We start from the raw sequence: 24,609 nt of genomic DNA, 5'->3' as shown, positions 1-24,609 counted from the left end.
TGATGTTCACATGGGCCCACTCCTGAAGCCTGTCAAGGTCCCTATGGACAGTGTCCCTTCCCTGAAGCGAATCAACTGCACCACTCAGCTTGGTGTCATCTGTAAACTCGCTGAGGGTGCACTCAATCCCACTGTCGATGTCATTGATGAAGATATTAAATAGTATTGGTCTCAGTACACAGCATTGAGGGATGTCACTTGCTATTGGTTGCCACTCCAGCGTTGAGCCATTGACTCTAACTCTCTGAATGTGGTCATCCAGCCAATAAACTTCTAATTTTCTCAACTACAGCATTGTCTTATGGAAGTCTCTGAGTAAAACAATAAGTATTTACCTTCTCACCTTTTGTCTCTCACTATAAAGCCTGGAAAGTGGGTGTGTTTCTTAATATGCAAGTGCCTAAAGCAGTGGGACTTTTCTCTGGGGCTTCTAAATTTATTAGGATGAATAAATAGGTAAATAGTGTTAACAGTTGACTGAGAACTCACTTTACAGTCATAATGCTATTAACTGTCAATACAGGAAATCTTGAGATCCCAGCATGAGTAACTTCTGTGGAGAGAATTCCTCATGGCTTTAGCAGGACTTTTCCATACATAAAGGAATTAGAAGACCAGATGTTTGGGCAGGATCTGAGCTGGCATTAAAAGGGTAAAAAGCTGTACAACTCACAGTCATTTGTGCTATACAGTAAGCTTGTCTCCATCACAATTAAAGCCTGTTTATCTTTCATCACAAGAGAATTATTGCTTTGTTCCATTCAAAAAGGGCTATATTGTGTAGTAATAATAGGAATACCTTAAAAATATTTTAAATGTTTTAAAATTTCAAGTATGGAGAAGAATTTAAAATCTTCTATTAACTTATTTTCATGGGGTTTTATTGTATTAAACATAAAAAATATAGAATGAAATCATCAGATCATTTGCTTTAGTCTATTGTGATCTTCAGCAGCTATTTCACCCTAAGGCATGGATTAAATGGTGTTCCATTATAATATTTTTTTCCTTCTTTGTTCATATCATTTATTATGGTATTTTCTAAATCTACCATTCTTGTTAGACCAGTATATTACTCTATTTTAGACAGAGAAGTTAATATTTTCCAATTTCTTGTGATACTATATCTTGATAAATGAAATAAAAAATGTATTTTTTTTTCCCTCTTTAATGAAAGACTGACTTTTTTCCAAACTATATTATGCTAAAATAAATCTATAGCTGAAGTCCAGATTTTGCTACACTTCAGCAGATATTTCATGGAGAGCACTGTAAGAAATAGGCATCAAGAGCAGGATTTCAAGATCCTGTTTGAAGTACCCTACAGTATTAAAGAATATAACATATGCAAATCTGGCAGGTATAACTTCCAGAAAAGTCAGACGTTGCATGAGGTGGAACTGAATGTGATGTCTTAGAGCATCTCAGAAGGCAGCAATATTTACATAAGTGCTGGGCCTCTGCTTTAGGATGAGCTGAGTTGCTCTCTATGGTCCATTGACTGTGTTAACTGAAAGTTCATTAACTTTGACAAGAGACTAGACACCTAATGGACAAGGAGACATCTACATTTAAATGACTTAATCTGCAAACTGAATCCTATACTCAGCCAAAAACAGTTGTTTAGGTTTCCAGTGTTGCCAATAAAGTGGCATCTTCTTAGGTAATTCATTCAGTCTAGACCCCATGACTCACCTCCTACAGGTGCCTCATTTACTTATACCTACTTTAGTTTATGTGCCATAGAAGCAATATATAGTCATGCCAGTAGAAAAACAACCTTTGACAAGAAATACTGTGTCTACCTTAGAGAATTTTCATTGCAGCTGTGCCCAGTGGGTGATCAGCCATATAGACATGCACTAAGATTTCCTAACAGCTGTAATTCCACCCTTCTGTGACTCTGAATTATGATGCTGCCTTTTAATTAAGTAATCACATTTCAGAGGAGTCCTGTATATTTTGGTGTGTTCTAATGGACAGACACAAACAGAGCCTGGTTCTTCAGGGCAGTGGATGGATGTCTTCATTAAAAGACCATGGTTTCTTTTCAGGCAATTCCCTACTCTTATTTTCCACATTGCCTCTACATTTCCTCATAAATGAAACAAAAGATTTGTGAACAAATACTCTTGAATGTGCCACCTTATTGTTCTTGAAAAGGATTTATTTATTTTATTTGTAAATTTACCCCTTTAAAAAGTAATAAAACATAAATGTTTTAAACTTTTTATCAAGAATTGTGAGGACTGATTCTTTCAGATCTACAGCACAGAGCTTTACTGCCTGAGTTAGCTGCAACTAGAAAGCCACAGGACTTTAACTTCCCCTTTGTGGGACATCCTCTAGCTAGAAAGAATATCTGCTGCAGGATGTCACAGTAGCAAACAACTGAAAGGAGAAATCAGTGGAAAATAGCTCAGTCCTTGCTTTTGTGAAATGGAGTAAGCTTATTTTAATTAATATGTAAGAACTATGAGAGGACAGAGCATATGCAGTATTGTTCAGTGTGTGGCCCTATCAGGCACAAAAAAACACTTTTATGCATGAGTAAGTTATGGTTCCCAGAGGTTTAGAGTTAGGCCAAATTTAGTTTTGTTTTATTTCTTAATAGCAGGGATAGCAAAAGGCTATTATTATTCTGGCAGTTTCCAGCCAAAATTTCAAATCTTTGTGGGCATCTCTTTAGGTGGTTATAATAATTCGTGAGCCAGAGAAAACCACAATATTACCCTCTAACTTATCATTGGAAATGACTACACTACTGTTATTTAAACATTTTAGGTAGAAGGTCCATCTGTGGATGACGCCAAGTTGGGAGAATGATGGATTTTGGGTTAAATTATTAAGAAAATGAAAAAAAAAAGCATTAATAGTTTGTGTTAAAAAGTTGTAGGTGCTGATATCTGTGCTGTTTATTGCAGTTTCAGTCCTGGTGTTATCATATGAGATGCCTGCCATTCTAGCACAACTCTTTTGAAGACAACAGGGTAGATGGATTACATACGTTTTGAAATTGGTTTTCACTCCTGAATCTAAGAAGCCTGAAGCTAGAATTGAATCACACTGAAATGTACCTAACATACAATATTTCAACTGTAGAAATATAACCATAGCCTTTTTAGCATCTGCCGTGTATGAGTAACAGAATTTGTAAATTTGGTACTAAGGGGTAGCAGTGCATACTGAATGAATGCTATATAGTCTCATTGCATAGCAAATCTTGGAGTATTAACTTCTTTCCAACTGCTGCATCCTTATTTAAATCCACTGCTGCACACTGGGATTTTACACTCTCTAAGTGTTGCTGTTCTGTTATAGAAACCATCACAGCAGTGTTGGATGCTGAGGACTGGTCCTATAGGGCAACAAGTCAGTCATGCAAATTCTTAAAGTTAAAAGCTACAATACAGTTTTCTGGAAAAGAGTGTTTCATTTCCCCATATTGCTTTTTGGGTGATTTGCTGAGCCACTTTGCTGATGTCACATTGCTCTCTAAATCACCCAAGAAACTTCCACGTGATGTCACCATTTGATCTTGGTAAGAGACATCCACTTGCTATGAGAATGAAGAATTAAGGAATGGCATGGGGAAAGGGGAAGAAAATAGCACAACAGCAGTTTGGAATTTTGGAATATCCAATCATTCTAACATATACAATACATACTTTAAAACAATCATGCTTCAAAGTTGGGGGTTTTTATATACCAAATCAATCCTTGTTCCTCTGAAACCAGCTCCTCCTCTTGTCCCAGCTGTCTGCTTGGGCCATCTATTATCTGTCATAAAAGGTCTTTTAAAAAACTGTTCCTAAATGGGGAAATGCACAACAATCTTGATTTAATATTCTTAGTGAACTAAATGTTATTTGCCTATGGGCATGAGACTGCTGACTCCTGACAAAGGTCATGCTGGAACTGGACAAGCTACTCTGTATAAAGGATTGACAAAATAAAAGCATCACTGAGGAATTATATATTTCATTTTTTTACAGACACAAATAATTGTGTATTCAAAAGAGGAAATCTACAATTAAAAGTAACCTTGAGACATATGTAAACCTTCCGTTATGTTAGTAATAAAATTCATAAATATAAAGCTCTAAAATTAGTTTTAAAATTAAAAAGCTGTCTTGTAATAACATTTTATTGCTCTAGGGTTATAACAGCATTCCATCAAACTATACAATAGCTGGCTTAGAATGGACTCCTGAACAACAGCGTGCTATCAGTGAATACTACTATTTCTTAGAAATTATGGTCTTTAATAATAATTGATTTTCCTAGCTCCTCCTTATGTCTTTCATCAGCTCTGGAAAGATCTTGCTATTTATACAGTGAAATTCTCTTTGGAAGAGCTTCCTAGAACTTAATAAAGTGTTTTTAACCTGATGTAGGAGTCTTTTAGAAATGAAAACAAATATTTTAAGTATTGAAAAAAATGAATTCTCTGAGAACATATTTGTGTTTTACTTTGAATGTGGCTTTAAAAATTATTACCTGTGAAAGCCTGATGATTCTGTCCTACTAAAGTCCAAAATCCTGCCTCATAAAGCTAATGTTAACTTAGCCCAAAACCAAATACTTTCTATGAACAAAGGGGCACTACAAAAGGCTAAGTAGGTACCGGCTAAAAAATAAGCAAAAGTATATCAAGAAAAATAATCTTATCTCTTAATGGGATGGAAGTGTTATTGTTGATTTCTGTTCTCTGAAATAATTTATATTTTCAGCACAATGGAAATGCAAGTTAACAGTGAAGACTTCTAACTCCCTTTGGAAATGTATGTTGTTGCACACCTTTGATTTGTTGCTGGTTTGCTGTCATGTGAAGTGTTTTATTGAGTAAGTATTTTACCAATAAATATTTTCAGTAGTGCTCTGCCATGGTTGACTGGATGGCCCGAGACCAGATCACATTTGAAGAAGCTTCCTCTGTCCATTTCTTTCTGGATGGCTGCCTCGGGGAGACATTGCATTTGTAACCATGTTGAGTTATATTGTTGGGCTAAAATGTCTAAAAAGATAACGTATTTGTGAAATTAAGGCTGGCAAGGAGTGAAAAACTGACTGCAGTAGTCAACCTCCACATGGATTCCTCACAAACTTTAATTACAGATTACAACTTCTCTGTTTTAAATGCGGGTCTTTAGATCATTGCTTGGTGAATGTTTAATATTCACTTTATGCTGTCTCAGTAGCAGCCTTCCCGAGTTACTGGCAAAATTAAATTGCTTTTGTTGGCAAAAAAATTTCCAGTCTATGCAAAGAAATGAATCCTAGGAAACCCACTGACATTTATCTGACTTGCTAAAGAAATTTTTTTGAAGTATGAAGATACATTTTCCTGAAAAATGCCAAATCTAAGTTTCTGTTACTTAAATAAAAGCATTAAAAGGATAAAACCAGTGTGAAAAAGCTAAAAGTGCTTTGAAGAAAAGTAACACAGACCTACAAAGGAGTATTTCATCAGCGGGGAAGCACTGTGTCTGCTTTGTTCAGCTCACCTTTACCCAGTGCTGGGCCATATCATATCGTACACATCACAGGACATCAGACACCAGGATACAGTGGTGAGCACTGGCAAGGGCTCTGCCTGCGTTCCTCTGCATCCCTGTATGGGAGCACCCCAAGGGACCTTTACGGTGCAATTTAATTCTCCAGCATTTATTCAGAAGCAGAATCTTCCTCCCCAAACCCTGCTGAGGTTAGTGCCTGCTCCCTGCATGGTCCCATCCCACAGCCACATACTACAAGTAGCAGCCCCCACCCCAGCCTGCTCACACTTCAGCTGCATCTGCTGCTGCTGCTGCCCTTGTGCCCACGGGAGAGCTGCCTTCTTCCCTTGCTGAATCCTTTCCTTCTCCTGCCCATAAAGTTACAGTAAAAACATCTCTTGGGTTTTTTTTTTTTCTGAGCACTGTCTAGTTTTGGGTGACCCTAAGCAGAAAGACAGAAAAGGAAGCTTCCTGACTAGCTGTGGAAGGGATAAGCAAATTCTGGCCCTCAGCCTATGAATCTGACTTATGTCTTACTAGATCATTTTAATTACTTGGCATGAAAATACATGCTAGAAAGGAAGTACAGCCTGAGCCTGTGTAATAAAATAAGATTCAAGTGAGGAAAAAACCTTACTAAATAGGTCCTGATTTTGTTACTACTAGGGTTCAGTGGATGACGGTTTTCTAGAAGTCTTTTTGTCATTGTTGGAAACAGAAATAATTTTTGAGAGAATCTTGTGTATGGATATATGGATATACAATGTATATATCTATTTCTATGTACTATATATACATAAATATTTTTATACACATTGTGTATGTATATGTATATACCTATATACACTTTGTCATATGGCCCACATGAAAACTTCAAGAAGTGAAAAACATCTAGAGAACTTGGCTTGACTTCCCTGTAGTAAGGGGCTTTTTTAAATCACAAAAACTCTCTTTCTCACTGTTAACCACAGCACCTCTGCATGTATATACTTGAAAAATGTAATTCCGTGACTATGCAATGGCATAGCTTCCAAAACAAAGGTAATAATCTACATCCAGACAGGATTTTTCAATAACTGCTTTATATAAGCTATAGATGCACTTGGGTACATTATAGTATCATCTTCAGAAATGGTTTTCATTTAAATTATATCACACAGGGCAAAAGCTAATAAAATAAAAATGTGTTGGAGTCCAAATGACTTCCCACCTGTTTCTATCTGTGTAATAAAAAATAACTTGGTCTCAATCATGTTTAATTCTCCACCCCTCTACCAAACTAGGCATTTATTTCAGGTGCATTACATGTTTCTTCCTGGCTCTGCAATATTGCCACCAGTAAACTCAACAACCAGACGATAAGGGAACAGAAAAGAATAACATGCTGAACTCAAGGTTGTTTGATTCAGTATTTTCTTAGTGTATGGCAAACAAAGGAAATACTCAAAAAGCAGAATAAGACAGCCATGCTTGAGAGACAAAATATTTAATTTAGCATTGTGTGTAAGTGGATGCTCATAAATGACAGGTTTGCATTTACAATTCATTGATATATCTGGCAGCCTGATTCACAAAATATACAGAAGTGCATTTTGATCTTCCTTTTTCCACTGAAAATCTCTAGTGATATCGATTAATTTCCATGAAGTTACTCTAAAATTAGGACCTGAAGTTACATGACTTCAATGGACAGTTGGATCAGACTCCTTTAGCAATGAAACAGAGCAAAATTGAAGATTGCAGTGAAAATACTTTAGTTACTGTGCTCTTTGGATTGTGCATCTTACTGGATGTTCTTCAGTCATTGGACTAGGTGTTGCAAGATCATTTCCCATCCAACTTTATTTCAGTTGGTCATTTTAGCTTACCCTATGAGAAAGATGAAAGAAGGTTCATATACCTTTAAAGGCTTTGTGAACTCTTTGGGGAAAATCAAATCACTCAGAATTCTTCATATTGCACAGATTTCTTCAGCTAGTGGGGAAAAAACTACTGCAGCACAGAAAAGCAAGCTGAGTATGAATGGCAAGTACTAAGCAGATCTATGACTGCAGCTAAAAGGACACAACTGTTGCTAGCCACAGCTGCTTTCTTATTTTCAATTTTTTAAAACCTCTTTTAAGATTCATAGTTGGTTCTTGTCAAGGAAGTGTTCTTCCTTAATTGCAATACTCAGTTACTGATTTGCTAGTCTGGAAATAAGAGCTTTCCTGTATAGTGCATTTGATTATTTTCCCTCTCATAAGCTAATGGAGCTAAAAGTCATGTTTGCACTGCATTTGCTTCCTTACTGATGCTGCCTGTTGTCTTTGCCCAGTCCCCTTTCTAGATTTATTTGTTTATCACCAGCAAATCTATTTTTGGGTACTCTCCTTGAGAAAGGAGAGTGAGGAGAAAAAAGAAAAAGTAACATGGATGATCTTATTTAGGAAATTCAGCGCTGCATGAAAGTGTGGAATGAGGTGAAATAAGAGGGGAAAGGGAAGAGTACACCCAGCTGTCAGTGGTGTTGGGGAGGCTGTAAACTTCACCTTCTTTGTCTCACCAGTAAATCTGTTTGAAAAGCATTTGTAAACCTTTGATGTTCAGGGTAGAAAAGGTTTCCTATTGACTTTTGCTGTTTATCTTCTTACAATATGAAGACTCAGAGTAGAACTGCAGTGGGTGCCACAGACATACAGACTCCCTAGCAGAGCTAAGCAGGAACATTTTTCTTCCTCAGGCACTTTCTTTGTTTTCTCCTGACACAAACTTTCAGATATAAATACAGTAGAAGAACTCCAAAAACTAATTGTTTGCATCAAAACTGGCAAAGAAGCATGCTAGCCTCAGGACAATAGATTAAACATGCTAGAGAAACTCAATAGAAACCCTTCAAAGGTTAATTAAACATTTTTTGAAAATACGCTAGTCCCTGTGGACTTGAATGAGGAGTGCTGGTTACTCAAAGGCAGAGCCAAAGCCATGTAAGGTGCTCTCAGTATCATACCTGCCCTAATCAGCTGCCAGAAGGCTTGGGGATCTGGGGAGATCTGGTGCCTCTTCGCCAGCAGGGCATTCTCAAAAGGAAAAAAGTAGTTCAAATCACCTGAAAAGGCAGGTGATTCAGTTATGCAAAGTTGTCTTATAACACCCTTTTTCCTTGGTAGTGCCAGATAGAAGTAAATATGGTTAAATCTCTTTAACCTCTTAACGTTAAAGAATATTTCACCGCTTTTTGGAAAAAAAAAATGTTCTGATTATCTGATGGAATGTATTATTTAGGCAAGAAGTATTTTTAATTACTGAATTATTAAATTCCACTCGTTACAAACATTTGTGGTTCCAACTTCTTCCTTCTTGTCCCAATTGGACAACAAGGTCTTCATTTCTTACAGAAACGTCACACAAGATTCTTTGAGCAGAGGTAGGAGTAGCTGTTGCTACAAGAGAAGAGAACATTCTCAACTGAAGCTGTAGTTGTCCATCAGCAGATAGAAACCTATCCTGTGAAAGTTCTTCTTCACTTGCAGGTCCCTTCCTCATACATACATAGCCAACTTGTTTAATTAATGATTTTCTTTAGCCATAGTGGAAGAACTGTAGAAAAAGTTTTCTTTTTTTCTTTCCTTATTCACTCCCAAATTTCAAAATGTGTGGATTTCCAAAAAGAATTTCATCAACCCTTCTGATCGTTATCTCCACTGTTCTCTCAGTCAACACACAAACATTTCAAAGAGGCAAAAAACCAGCTCTTGTACCTCTATACTGTATCATCAGTTTAAGTCTCTCATTGTCTCCCATGATCAGGTTTTTTCCTCTCTTTAACATGTTCACGGTTAGTATCCATTCTACAAGGTATGAACTGTTTTGTCATCACCCTGGTCTTCTCTCCTGGCTGCAGGCCTGCACCACCACTACTCTCTCAAGCATTTCCTAGAGGAATTTCCTACCTGCTTTCAAATAACTTTTTTTGGCACTCTCAATGTACTGAACCCTAATGCCCTCCACACTACTCCAGCTAACTCTGCTCTGTAACTGTCGTTCTGTGTGACAGCCTAGAGCCCCCATTTCCTCTGGTCTTTCCTTACTGTGTGCTGTGGTAGTCCTGCTAAAACTGGATCTCATTACCTAGGGGTTGAAAGAACTCGTAACAGACTCAGAACATAACAATCCTACTGTTCAGAAAGCTTTTCCCAGCATTTAAATACATTGTTGGTGATTAATAACTGCCTTCTTGATCGAGCTCTTTCCTTGCATTATGGTAAATTTCAGATTTTTGTAGGAAACTGAAAAATTCGTCGTTTGCAGGGAGGAAAGACTTTACAGATAAATCTAACTGCAGCAATCTATACTCCCTGGGGTAATGTTTTCCATGAGAAAATTATTCCTATTATTTGTAATAGGTATTATGCAACTTATAACATTGCCAGAAATGTGATCCAATATGAACAAGGAAGTCTTTATTATGCATTGAAACTAAAGCAAGTTGCAGAGATATGGAAATTCCCCATCAGGAAAGCTACTGTAAAATAATCTGGCTGAAGTTTGAGGTTAGTGAGGAATTTCAGAGTCTGATATAAGTTTGACTATTTACACACCCACAGAGTCCATCAAGATAGTTTCACACTATCACAAATTTTAGTTTCATCCATCCATATTTTTACAGAGCTTAGTTGCTGTTCTTTTATGATTATATTTAAAATGTCATGAAAGATTGTTCTTAGGCATGTTTGCAGAGAAAAAATCTGCATGTTTTGTCTTTATTGTATATCCACCCTGTGACATTTTTTTCCCACAGTGCCAGCTGCCCAAGTTGACAGAAGCACACTGAACTTTTCTCCACCTGACACTTCTTGCAGCGGTCTCTATGGAAAAAATGGACTGAAATGTAATACATATATAACTTAACTTATCAGTCTTGTATACAGTCTGTCACAAGGTTTATCCACCATTAGAATAAAACTGCAGGACCAGGCTAAATCTCCTCTCTTAAGGGTTTTTCCATGTGACTTTACAACTCACAGCCATTTTGCTTTATCAGAGTGAACTCATGAATTCTCTGTAAGACAGTTCTGGCTTTTTTCAGATTTATTTTCAAATAAATCCAATGCCAAAGATACCTATTATACTCCTGGAGCTCCACAGAAGAAGCTATGTTGGCTTCCTGGAGCTCCACAGAAGAAGCTATGTTAGCTTCCAGCTCAAGGCCAAACATGACAACTGTACAACAGCCATTTTTATTGAGTGCCGTTGCAGAAGCCACCAAAAGGCACACGTTATGCCAATCCTTTCTAATTCTACAAAAGTAACCAGAAGAAGTTCTTCACCTTCCATCTTGGTGCTGTAGGGTTTGTTGATCCCCACTGACTCACTCACTTGCCAAAAACTTGTGAACATGTAAGATTTTTTTCCCTGTGATTTGTGTAAGTCTCAAGGTCTTGGCTGGGAAAGGTATTAATAATCCCTGCTGGAGCCACAGTTCACTCATTTCTTGGTGAATGGTCCTTGGACTTGATGTTAGTCCACAGCTTAGACTGAGTTCCAGCTTTTGACCCGGGCACAGGCTTAAATGCATCCACTGTGATGTATGCTTTCAGTGTCCTGAAGGGATATTAATATGTCTTACCAATAAAGGTGCTACTAGGCATCATTTACCAGAATACTATCTTTTTTTAATATAACAAATTTTATCGAAGCAGTTAGGATGTTATTAACTCCAAAAACATCCAGTGAGTTTAGAATCATCGTTCTGTCAGAACCTTTAACGTTTCTAATGCATTAAGCTGGTACTTGTGACTGCTTCATCTCCACCGTAGTAGAGTATTTCTTCTTTACTCTCTGATATTTTTCTACACGTAGCTGGGGAAATATTTACTATGGCATTGTGAAGGGTAGTCATGTATTTTCCAGTGGATTTTTTTAGTGCTTCTATTTTGATATCAGATTGCTCTGAACCAACGTTTATTTAGATTGTCATAATGGAAATGGAGAAAAATGTACTGATATCATTTGAGAAAAGACATGATAGCCCTTTGCTCTGAACCACCAGAGTAAAAAGTTGATCATCCAGTTACAATTTTGCAAACAGGGAGATTTTTATACACCTTACTCTGATACCAGCAGAATTAATGAAAATCAGCCACATTGCCACAACATTCCTCAGTTTTTCCATTATGGGCTACAGCTTTTAGTCGCTAAGGCCACTGAAGATCAATATAAAAAATTAAAGGAATCTCTGCTGATTCAAGACTGACCGATGAAGTTTAAATCCCATGTTCACAGATTTAACAAGAGGAATTGTGAACTGATTTTTTGTGTGTTTTTTCCACCAAAATAATTCCTTGATTATGCTCAGTAAATTAATCTCCTTCTCTGTGCCCAGCTTCTAAAATCCATTTATTCTTCATTTGTGGTGTAACTGAAGGCAGAAACTTCTGCAGCAGCTCATTCAGGAAAAAAAAAATCATAAAAGCAACATCCCGAGGTGAAGTAAATAACTTCATCAACTGTAAAGTCTATGGTGACATAATGATTTATGCCAAACAGAAATATGTGTCTAAAATGGACAAAATTGACAAACACCTAAGTTTCTAACACCACCTGCATACATGTATTCTACCTCATACAGACATATAAATGAGAGAAATATTTTTCTGAGGTGTTGAAATTAAAGGCAAGAGTAATCTGTAAATACATATGATGTAAATACATAATGCTGTAAGGATTGCAAAAAGTGTGTATTTACAGAAAAAATGCAAATAAGCAAATAAATATATTGAAAATGGAAGCTACTCCTAATGTATAGCATTGTGGTGGACATTATATCTAATGAAGTGACCAGACAATCTGTTGTCTCTATGGTTTTGCTTTTTATCATCTCTTGAGTTCTGCTGGTTGAGCAGTTCAATTTCAATTGTATATAGAACATGATTTTTTTTAACAAAGTGCTTGAATGGAACAGCAGAAAAATGAACAGTGACGGTTGCTGACTTCATCTATGAATCATACTGGTCTGAGATTTGCATGCAGAAAGGCCTGGCACAAGTTTTTGAGAAAGCCGTAGCAGACTGACAAGGAGAGATTCAGCATTCTCCTATTCCTCAAAAGAAGATATTAAGTTAAAAAACCCCAAATGTTCTTGTTTATCAACTTGCAGCCATCGTCTGGTAGGAAAATGACATTAACTGTTTGAATTTGCTAGGATACTTTGCCTTAACATCATCATCAACAAAAAAAGCTTAGGGATGCCTGAAAAAATAAGACAATATGTAATTGAATTGGGAGGAAAGTCCATCCATGGGCACAATAACATGTAATTGTAAAAGTCTATTGTACCTTGCTGTGAAAGACTTGATATTTGTAACTGATTGATAGGGAGCCTGAGCAGGTGGGTTTCTCATTTCATTTGGAAAAGCATGTTCATGATAAAAGAAGAGAAGAAATTTTCAAGAAGATGAAGCCATAGTGTCACCAACATTTCTTTTCAAGCTTTGCACCGATACACCACAGATTTTACTTAATACTAATGGAGGAAAGATGTAGTATTATGCTATCAATCCTACCTGCCCTCCAATCACTTTGTCGCCTGAATATCTCTTCTTTGTTCCCTTAATTTTAAAGCTCTTGTATAATCAAGTCACTTCTGTGTATGCAGAGAATGATTCTACATACATTGTATTCTATGAACAAATAGTACTTTCAGGAGGATCAGGGTATGACTATCGAGAGAATAGAGACACGCGCATACAGCCTAAAATTGATGTCAGACCAGAGTACTTGGTTTACCTAACTTTAAATGTTTAAGCAAAGCATGCACATCAGGCCTGTAGTCTTCTCACGGAGTCTATGGGAAGAGCTAGATATATCCTATAACCACTCACTTCACCGAAGGTCTAGATCACTCTCTGTAAATAAACTGTTCTCTGCTCACCCTAGCTAATGTTAGGTGTTCTGAAGTCCATGTCCGACTTGTCAGTGCCTAAAGCTGGGTGAAATAAAATTTGGTCGATGTGATTTTATCTGAATTTCTTATATTTCGGTTTTACACCTAAAAATAGATTAGAAGTCCTTCAGCATGAGAATTACTCATTCATTATTTATGATAATTCTTTAAAATAACATGCAGCATTTGTGGAGGGACAGCGAGGAAGGGAGGCAAAGACAACACACGAACACATGAAGTTAGGCCAGGTTATGCACTGCTACTGGATTTTATAGACTCCATTCCATTTCTTAATAGGTTTGATTCTATCTTTTCTTTTGGCTACTGTGCTAATTGTATGCACAATTTTTACACCATTTGACTGACAGTTCTAGAAGTAAAAGTTGTATTTCCATTATATTTAATTAGATTCATTTGCTGCTTATCAAACCAAGGACCTATAACATACCCAAGAGACTTTATCATTTACTCACAGAAATTTTTGTTTTTATTTTCATAAGGAATGGCTTAGACAGTGCTTTTTAACTATAGGTCTTCTGCTTCAGGCTTTTTAACTACAAATCATTATAGCTCCTAACCCAAGTAGATTTAAAGAGGGATATTACAAATACTCTGCTGACAAAAAATGCACTAAACTGAAAACCTCATGCATAGTTGTTTATGATTTATTTGCCTTGAAAATGTATTACATCTCAAACAGAAGAACAACTTTTGGCTTCGGTAAGGTGAACAGAAACGATATCCAGGATAATTGGCACAAGGAGGACACCGATAGCTCAGTCTGGTATGACTGATGATGAGTAATAAATGTGGCTTTCTCTTTGCTGTTCAGCTGAGAAGCAACCACAGAAGTTTGGCCCGAGGCACAGTCTCAGAGGTGGCAGCCTGCACTGTCTTAACAGAAGGCCATTACAGTCGTGGGTTTTATCACAGCATACTGATGTCTCACCACACTCCTGCCCAGTCCACGTGCCCAGTGTATGAGCAGAGGAGGCACACCGGGGCAGCCAGGGTTTCCTACGTGACAGCAGCAACCTCTAAGTGCATCTCCTGCCAGACATGGTGTCTCTTCACAGCCCGTGACCACCATCAGAGGTGAGAGCAGGGGTCATCCCTGGTGCCACAGTGGAGACCCCAAATCCTGACATCTTACTAGGGTCACTGCTAGCGATCTGAATTTTCTGAAAAGTCAACATTATTTCCAAAGACTCTTGCATTAAAACCCAAATTTGAATCAAGGATTTGGTATAACCCCTGACACAATGTGAGGGGTATCACGGATCTAATACTGTCTTCCTCTCAGTCAAGCGAAGTGCTGACACAAATGTAACAAGGGGTAGAATGCGATAACGTGATCCTGTAATACTGTGTGCTTCCTCATTCAGAAAATGCTATGGCAAATCCCCCACAGTGGCAGATCACAATGAATTAAGGAGTTACAAACCTGACACCGCGCAAGTGCTGCTGCAGGCTTCCACCCCACACAAGTGCCATGCTCAGCATCCTGGCAGCAGCACAGCAGATTTTCTTGCTTTTGCAAAAGTGCATTCCTTGATAAAGAGGCAGAGCTGATTATTTGAACTGACAATTTCTAAAGCACATTTACCAACACTTTTTTTCCCAATAAATATTTAAAATAAATGTTTCACAGTTCACAGCACAGAATGCCAGCATTCAGTTAAAAGTATTCTGCTAAAATACTGCCATTTTACAATGAAATCTGAAGGTAAATGGACCGTTATGAACTAATCTAGTGCATTATAATTTTGTTCTACAACTTTGTGCTACTTTTATTAGATCTTTCTTTTTGGCTATTGAGGGAAAGGTGTACTCGTGAATACAAAGATATACAGTGAGTTGATACATTCATTTTCTTTTCATAGCATCCCTTCTTCCCTTGAAAATGTGACTTCAACTCCTATCAGCCTTCAGGACTGATTTACCATGACTAGTTCAAGCTAGCAATAGCTTAATAGCCAAAGGTTTAGAACTTCAGGCCAGAGAGTGGGGAATGGCTGTCTGAACTGGTATCCGTATGTCCTTGATTCATATTGGCCTTGAAGAATTTTGAAAATCCAGGTGTTTCACGATTTTACAAGGAATAAGTGGCAATGAATGCTCTGCATTTCTGCTTCACATCCTATCCAAAATTTGGCATGCAAACTTTATGAACTATTGTTAAAATGACTGTATTTTTTTTAAAAAATGACAGATCTTTAACTCTAGTTTGTTTGCAAGATATAGTTCAGCCCTGTTGCTGTGTAAGTATTCGCAAAATACTGCACATACATATTTTAGATGAGCTTCCATTATTAGCTTTTGTAAATGTCAGTGAAATCCCGAAGTTCAAGAGGCATTCAAGAACCCAGGCTAACAAGCAGCTCTTGGGCTGTTCTCTACTGTCCTATCTTTGCGAACAAAGATTTTTTTCCCTGTTTGCTGAAGAAAGTTATCTCCCCCTTCTAGAAAGTCTTAAGGAGTAACCGTCTTAGATACTCCTGTACTGGACAGATGGGAACAAGGTACGATGTCCCTGTAGCCAGTTCTTCTCCACTGGGCACAAGAAGCAAAGTTTTATGGATATTTAGTGATATTTTATTCCCAGTTAACACTTTATGTTTTATATGTGATATTATACGTGTGGGATCCTACAGCTATAACCTCAGAAAAGGGAATCACATTTCTGTGTAGCAAAAAGAGGGAGGTATCTGAATGAGGATCTTGAAATCTACTACCACAGCAATGCAAATTTCTTATTTCATAAGATCATTTCCTGGAGACATTTTCAATCTTTAGCAGCCACAGAAGACAAATACAGAAAAAAACATCATTAAAACAATTTAGTAAGGTTGTGGGGCATAAGAGTTTCAAATGTTTTCCTGTTTTGGTACTGGTGTATTTTGTTGAGCAAATTTTGTAAATCAATGATTTGAGTGTAAGAAGTCTAATTTTCACAAGTAAACAGCAAAAGAAACAAATCAAAACTAAACAGAGTAATAGGTACTGTCAAAAAATTCCCATCAAAATAAAATAAATACCAATGGGATGCTAAGCAGTTTCTTTTTGTTTTCCAAGAGTCTCACAAAAAGGAATGAAATATATTCAAAACACAGAGCAGAAGCAGTATCAAGTAAAACAACAACATGTAGCAACACTCAGGTAACTGACTTTTTGTACAAACACAATAATGAAGACAGCATGTCAAAACCTCTTAACAAATGAGTCTGTGGTTTTGCTTTTCTTTATATTGCTATTTATCAGTTTTTATCCCCTCTGCTGGTCTAGGTGGGCTTGCTAGTGAGCAATGCACTCATAAAACAACTACAGAGCAATTCTGTCCTAGTTCCTTCTTTCTGGTCAAATTCAGTGCTGTTTGGATTTTTCTGAGTAAGTCTCAGCCAGCAGAGTCTATATATATATATGTCTCAGAGTATGCCTACTAGCTAGTGTTGTCCAAATGGATCAGGTTACTAAAATGCAATGCAAAAATCAGGCTTAATAAATAGGTGATGTTTTATATTACAAGCAATGTTACTTACACTTGAAAACCCTCCCGTGCTTTGCAAGTGTAGACTACTACAGCTTTGGTTTTCTCTCTCTCCTTCCCCACCCCCCCACCCCCCCCGTCAGTGAGAATAAAATTAAAATTAGCCTGCACAGTTAGGAATTCCCCACTTCATACAATAATAATACAGATGGAAGAGGAAAATACTCTCTGTTCTCATACAAACACATACGTTCATCAGAATTTATGCAAAGAAGCACCAAATGGCAAAAATAGAAATATCAACATCAGGTAATGCTGATAAATAAATGATCATTTTAGCACATAGATTAGGTTGGGATAGCTGGAGGAAATCTTTGTGATCACCTAGAGGAAATTCCATCACCTGTATTACCAAATTGTATTTAGTCAATCCTGCTCTGAGCTCATTTCAGCCGGTTTTTATCTGGAGATCCTATGCACGGCCAGAACAAATGACATCTGTAGTGGTGCCTAAGCAAGCTTGGGCATAGACCAAAAAAAGTGCTATATCATTTCAGACAAATTTGAAAGTAAAGTGTTTAAAACCTCATTGGGTGGCATTGGATTGATGGGTATAGCTCTAGCAATCACCATGCCCTCTGACTTCACACTACATCCATCTCCATCCTGCCTCAGTCAACACTGGATATTGAAACCATCACAGCATACCTGTCTTTAATTAATCTGGACTAAAGGTGTCTGTGGCAAATTATTTTCAGTCTTTGGGTCAGCTGCCTTATACATGCATATTAAAACTTGAAAGTATGCCCTCCAGTAAGAAACTTGCACAACCTTCCAGAATAAGCAAGATTAATCAGACATGATAATATGATAATAAATGTAATACTAACTTATCACACCATACAAATGCAGTTAAATGAGCTCTGCAGCAATAGCAGTTAAGAATTAAGAGGAAAGGCAACGACAATCTACATTATTGAAAATAAACCCTTCAGAGGCTGAATCAAAGCCATTTTTCACAGTCCGTATACAGCTCATCTTATCTATATGCTCCACAAGTCTGGAGGCAGCAGAAATATGTGAACCTAAGGCCCTGGCAAGTTAACCTTAACAAGTTAAACTTTGACACAGCATAGAAAAGTGTAAGGTAGGGAATTGTTCTTGTTCTGGCTTTCTTAGAGTTGGATATGGGCTTTCCCTGACAAAATGGTATTAAATGCTCAATTAGAGCTCTGTTGACTGGATTCTGGTGCAGCCAATAGGCCTCAATTTGTCATTTCACCATTTCAAATGGCTCAAAACTCTGCTATTTCTAATTTCAGCTTCCTATGTGCATTTTAATGTTTAGTTTGTCTACTGGAGTCTGGAAGAGGCACATCGTACAAATACCATGTCAGTGTGTCGTGTACTGGATGGCACTACAGCTATAAGAGGCAATGTATGGCATACATTAAAAAAAACCTGGAAGATATACACTTTCTGGCCCTTGTAATCCTCTCAGCAAAGATTAGCTCAGCTTCTCCAGCCCTCACACCTGATATTTCTTACTCTAACCTTATTTTCCAGGTGATCAATTCCATTTCACAGCATTCTACAGTCTTCTTTGGTATTCTCAGTTGGAACAGACTCTGTCCATCAATTGTTATCTCCATGTCTTCAATTTCTATCTCCACTTCATTCAATTTTGCAGTGAAGCTTTCAAAATTCTTATCAGTTGTAGCTTGTCCAGCATTTTATTAATCTCTGTCATGTCTTTAATAAATGAAGTCTGACATTGCACTATAACTCAAATTCATAGACTGAAAACTATTAAAACTGAAAAAAACAAGACAAAATTTAAACCCTCAACTATTGGAATGTTGAATGTAAACTCCATCGAGCAGCCATTTTTATTTATTCAGACTATCAGTATCCAATAAAAATAAATTCAAAAATACCAAAAGCAAACACTAAATCTTACCAAATAAATTCAATGTTGTCAAAGATGTTCTCTTAATCTGACTAACTTCATCACGTAGATTTAGTTAACAGAAACAATATAGTATAAAAGTAATTAGGCCACAATTTTAGTTTGCCTGATTAACAGAGTCCCTCCTATAGAAAAAAAAATATAATTGTTGATTCAAAAAATGTTTTCCAAATGAAAGATTTGAATTAAATTAATTTGTATTTATTCTCCCTAACTTGCTGTCAGCAAACTAGATTAAAATATTTTGAATAGACTGTTTAGCATGTTATTTCAATGTCATTTTATTTGAGAAATTAATATTTACATTGTCAAGATTCAAAGTTCTGTGCAAGATAAAAAATACATTTTCATCACTTGTTTTACACCGTCAAAAGTTTTGGATAGTGGTTTTTTTCCTTCCAATTACATGAAAATTAAACCACAAATCCACAGCAAGGCATAAGTTAACTGAGGATGAAACAGAGCAAACTGAGAACAGATCTGCTGTAGCTACAATGACCAAAAACTGAAGACCGTAGTTCTGTTCACCACTGCCTCTAAAACAAGAAGAGGTTTGTGGGTCCCCTCTTGCTGTACCCCCTTGCCCTCCACTCCAGTAGCAGGGAAGTGATTGAACAGAAGCGTGGCTGGGCTGCTCCCCCATCTCTGTCTTCACAGGTTATGCCAAACCTTCAAATGCCCTCTGCCCCATCCCAGCAGAGACACGATGCCGTGCAGCAAGGAAGCAGACATTTCTCTCTACTGAAGGGGGTGGTAAGCATGTTCATAATGTGTCAAACGTGCATCATCAAAACCTATTATTCTCAGGCTAAGTGCAGCTACTCTATATGGGAGCACTGCATATTAGCATGCTTGATTGATCCATCTATAGATTGCACGTTGGCACTGTAAATGACTCCATGGCCAGACATAATATGTCAACCACTTGAGAAAGCTGTGGAAAGGTCTTTACTTTCATTAATATAATAAGGCAATATCTACATACCATTACATATACCAGTGAACCATAAATGTCAATATCAATGTTTTCAAAATTCAATACATCAAAAGGATGTCACATATCAACATGTTTTATAAAAGGGGCATTATATACTGAACAAAATTAAGATTATGCTGTGAAGCTACAGAAAAACCCAACAGCAGCAGTGTTCTTTCATACAGCTTGCACTTCTTTGGAGCAACTCATCATCCTCCTTGATTTAAGCAGAATGTTTTACAGTGTGATCAAGGTGGTGCAGTTCTCCTTCACCCTGAAACTAGCAAATTAAAAAAGGTACCAAAATATTATCCTGGGAAAAATCACATGATATATTTACCTGTGTTCTTGTTTTTTATGTTATGCCATCTATGTGTCTGCTTCTAGCATTAAAATTTTGGGGATGCAGAGTGTATATTTTTGCTATACTTCCTACCTCTTAAGTAGGCTGTGACTTTAAATTGAAAATAATCTAGTGAGATAGAAAACCCCAGCCAATATCCAATACAGGAAGTATTTCTATTTTTATTAAAATACCTCTGAAAAAATATTTTTATTATTAATTTCTAACATCAGCATTACCATTTGGATGGAACAAAAAAACAGATCAGTTTTTCTTCTCCAATATGTAATTTCAAAAACTTTGTCAAACTAGGAAACATCAGGGATTTTTGCCCTATGAGTTCTGTTTTGCTCTAGGAGAGTGAAAACCCTACATAACTGTCCAAATTCTCTTGGTTTGATATTTCCCACTTTAAAAGCATTCAGTATTTCAAAATAAAACAGCTTCTTAATGTTTTACATTCACTAATGCATTTGTTTTAAAGCTCTCAGGGTTTAATAAATAATTATACACAGATGAGAACTGTCCCTGCTCAACAGAGCTGGTGGAGCAGGCATGGACAGCTGCAAACTGATGGAGCCATGCAAGGAAACAAGGAGACAGTGGTAGTCAGCCAAAAAATTCATATGGTCTCTCACTTCTTGTAGACAAGAAATCCATTTGTCCAGAGAAGGACCATCCCTCCTCTCACACAAAGAAAGCACCGGTGTGAGGTGTCCTACTTCTAAGCTCCCCCAGCCCCAGGCATCTCCCACTGCCATGGCAGACAAGAGGGGAAGCAACAGAGAGCAGTCTTCATCAAGCTGCCAATATCAAAACAACTGTGAAGGCTTCACAGCCAGGGGAATAGCTCCAGATTCAGGGATGTCATGCTTACTTTTGAAAAGCAAAATGATACAGATCTTGGGGACTAGAGAGGTGCCTGAAGCTAGAAATTCAGTGAGAGAGGAATTACAGCTAGCTGCTGGGAGCTAGAGAGAAGACTAAGCCAAAATAGAACAGTGACAGCTTTTATACAATTAATACAGGCTCTTTTCCAACAAAATAACCTTTTCTGCTTTATTTAATCATCCAAATGAAGTGAATAATGAAGGGTGGGGGTGGGAATTGCCTTTGTTAAAGAACATCCTGGACGATGGAAATTTGCTGGACTTGGTTGCTGCTTTTTTCATTGTAATTTTTCTCCTCTGAGGCAAGGATGAAAGAAGAAAAGGGAAAGAATCAAAATCAAGCGACCTTAGGAGTGGACAGTTACTTGCTGTTGGGACATTTTTGTGTCTGCGTGGTCAAGAGAATGAAAGAGTCACATTGAGCACCAAGGGGGAAGCAGGGGAGGGACCCGATAGCCATTAGGGCCATTATTTCCACCTTCATGATGAATAGTCAGGGTCAGGAAAAAGGAAAATAATATGAAACCCTCATTGTTGTGCAAGAGCAAGGCAGCAAGATAGATGAGCTGGCGACAGCACACTGACCCTGCTATCGGACAAAGGAAGTGGTATGCAAGTGTTCACAGCTGCTCAAAAATATCACGGCAGCAGCAACAAAAACAGGACTTACCCCTTCCATCTCTTCTGCCTTATCTACTGAGTGTAAGGACTGAAATAACACTGAAAAATATGTGTAAAGGTAAAGAAAAATAATCATCTCCTGCAAAGAAGGTATGGAAGAGTCAGCATATACCAAAATGTATGCTCTGTTCATATGAATATTTTTAGTGGCAAGTTCTGATGCTGTTGCTCCTACTTTGTCTTGCAGATTGTTGTGTGACCTAAATAACTCTTGAAAAGACAGTATAGATACATTGGACTATCACAACTATGCATGTAAAAAACGTGTTATCATGGAATCACGGTTTCTTGCACTTGAAATTGTTATAAGCAGAAAATTTGAGGCATAAAATGGGAAAATGTGTAAAAAAAGAAAATAAAAATACTTTTTAGGCCCTAAGGAGGGATTCATCTCACTTAAATTTAGATGTCTGAAAGACTGAAATATTGAATCCCCCTATTCTGTCTCCAGGTGCCTCTGGAGGCAATAATTTCATCATAGGATAAATGTCTTAAATACCTTAGATCAATTGTCTCCTGGAATTGCTTATGTTTATCCAGTGAAACCAGAGGGAGACCACACAACTAACTTTGAAAGGCATAAAGTTATGCGAAATTACTCCATCATGAGGGTCAGCTGATTTATGTGCAATGGCACATCTCAGAATCTTATTATTATTAACATATATTTCATCTTCTGCTTCACATAGAAATGACAATACGCTAGTTCTATATATAAATATTGTAAAAGGGAAGGACTGGAAACAATCATTGGCTTTACAAGAATAGAAATGAGAAAATGAGAAAATAGTGTTAGTACAACAAACACTAAGTAAAATATTAAAATAAGATACTTCCATAAGTGTTATCTAATATTTACTGTGCAGCTTTCCAGGGCAAAAGTCATTGCCTTGAGGATAAAATTACAGAGTACTGCCTAACTCAACTCTAAATTATCCGAACATATAAGCAAAAAGTACTGTAGGGGTTTCTGGGCATGGCAGCATACAGTACAATACTATGACAAAAGTGGCATATAAACTTGTTTTCTACCTGTTTTGAAATAATATTATTGCTTCAGCTTAGTAAAATTTAGTAGAGGAGACTTTTGATTGCATTCTTCCTTAGTAAGACCCCCTCTGTTCCTTTTACAGCCAAAATAACATGATTCATCTGTACCATTGAATTATTTCTAGCTCACTAAACAAAGTCACTGCTTTTTTTCATGTTTATACACTCTTCAAAAGCCCCTGCAGACCATTAAGAGCCTTCTTCTTGAGTCTCACAGTAGCCAATATGTCTTTTGTTTGAACAAAAACACACAGTCCTGATTGTCAGTTTGGGAACAGGCATTTCTTTCTTTATCGTTGTGCCCAGATATTATTGCTCATCTTTTCCAAAGCATTTCTATCCAAAGTACCATGTGGGAAGAAATAAAAAGGCTCAGCAGGAGACGGATGTTAAGGATGGAGTTTCAGACTTTGAATTTGCTGCCTTTTATAAATTAAAATAAGATTATTTATACAGAGCGATCAAATGATGGTCAAACATGGAAGCACTCAGAAGTTCAGTTAGGGTCAGCTCCTAGGATTTGCTTAACCAAATGGATAATAATTCTTCCCTCCCATGTGCACTCCCATGACTCCTTTCTGAAATACCGTACCAGCTCTTTCACTCTTAGCTTCAAAACCATTTTTTACTTCAAGGGGACCCTTTAAAGGTTTCTGTTAAAGCTTGTAACTGCTCCGATTCCAGTCGTGACATCCTTCATGGTCATGGTTCCTAGCTCAATACTGCGGACAGGCAGGCTTTGTGTGTGACTACACCCCTTCTTCGCTGCGGTCACTACAGCCCTGCTCCCTCCATGAGTCCCAGCAGTGGGAACTGATCCCTGCGCTGGCAGCTCCCAACCCGCTCTCTGTTTCAATTGCAGCAGACACGCGCCTTTCTTATTTCTTCTTCAGTAGGGATCTGAACCTGCCTCAGTAACTCCCAGAGTCACTATGCTGTGTAGATTCATCTGAAAAAAAATAGAATAGGAAAGGAGCTGGGGATGAGAACTGAGGTGAGAGATGTTCTTGACCACAGTCATTTTTTATAGAGCCTAAACACGTAGCACAGTTCAACAGCAAAGATCTGCCTTGGTTATTCAGAAAAACATCTTGATATATGTATTCACTACTCTGCCCATTTGAAAACTCTAATGATTTAGCAGCAATGCAAGCAGCATGCAGACAATAAAAGGAAAATTTTACTTTTCTTCTGTTCCCTGGTAGTTTCCTCATTTGTTCTGCCTGCCTCTGCCCTCATCTGCACCTTCTTCCTCAGGACCCTTTGTCTTCTGTCTGCCTCTGATATCCTGAGCTTGCCTCTCTGATTTTGTGTTGATAACAAACATAAGAGTTACCTGAGCACTTATCTCCAAGGAGCAGTACTTCTGAAGGAATGCAAGTTACCTGAGGTGCAAATTATATATGTGAAAAATCTAACCATTCCATCAATCTAGAATGCCCACCTGCAGTTTTTAAAACTTATGTGTCTGAGCAACCTCACCTAAACTCAAACTTAGGCACCCTTTGAGCAAGATGTTGGACTAAATGATCTCCAGAGGTCCCTTCCAGCCTAATTTTTGTCTATAATTCTAGAAATAGGGCTTATCACTTTAATAAGTAGTTGCCCAGCAATATAATGAGAACTGAAACTACACCATTCTGTCAGTAACGTGCGTAACTTTGGAGATATTACCCTAGCTTTACTTTTTGGAAAGATTGGCCTGCATAGCAGTTTCAAAATAGAAAAAAAAATATACATTTGTCATTGTAGAAAAAAGCAGTGATTCTCTTACTTCACTGTCCCAGTTAT

Source organism: Falco cherrug, chromosome 5, assembly GCF_023634085.1.
Source record: "Falco cherrug isolate bFalChe1 chromosome 5, bFalChe1.pri, whole genome shotgun sequence".
In the NCBI taxonomy this organism is placed as follows: Eukaryota; Metazoa; Chordata; class Aves; order Falconiformes; family Falconidae; genus Falco; species Falco cherrug.
Note: the sequence above shows the minus strand (reverse complement) of the source record.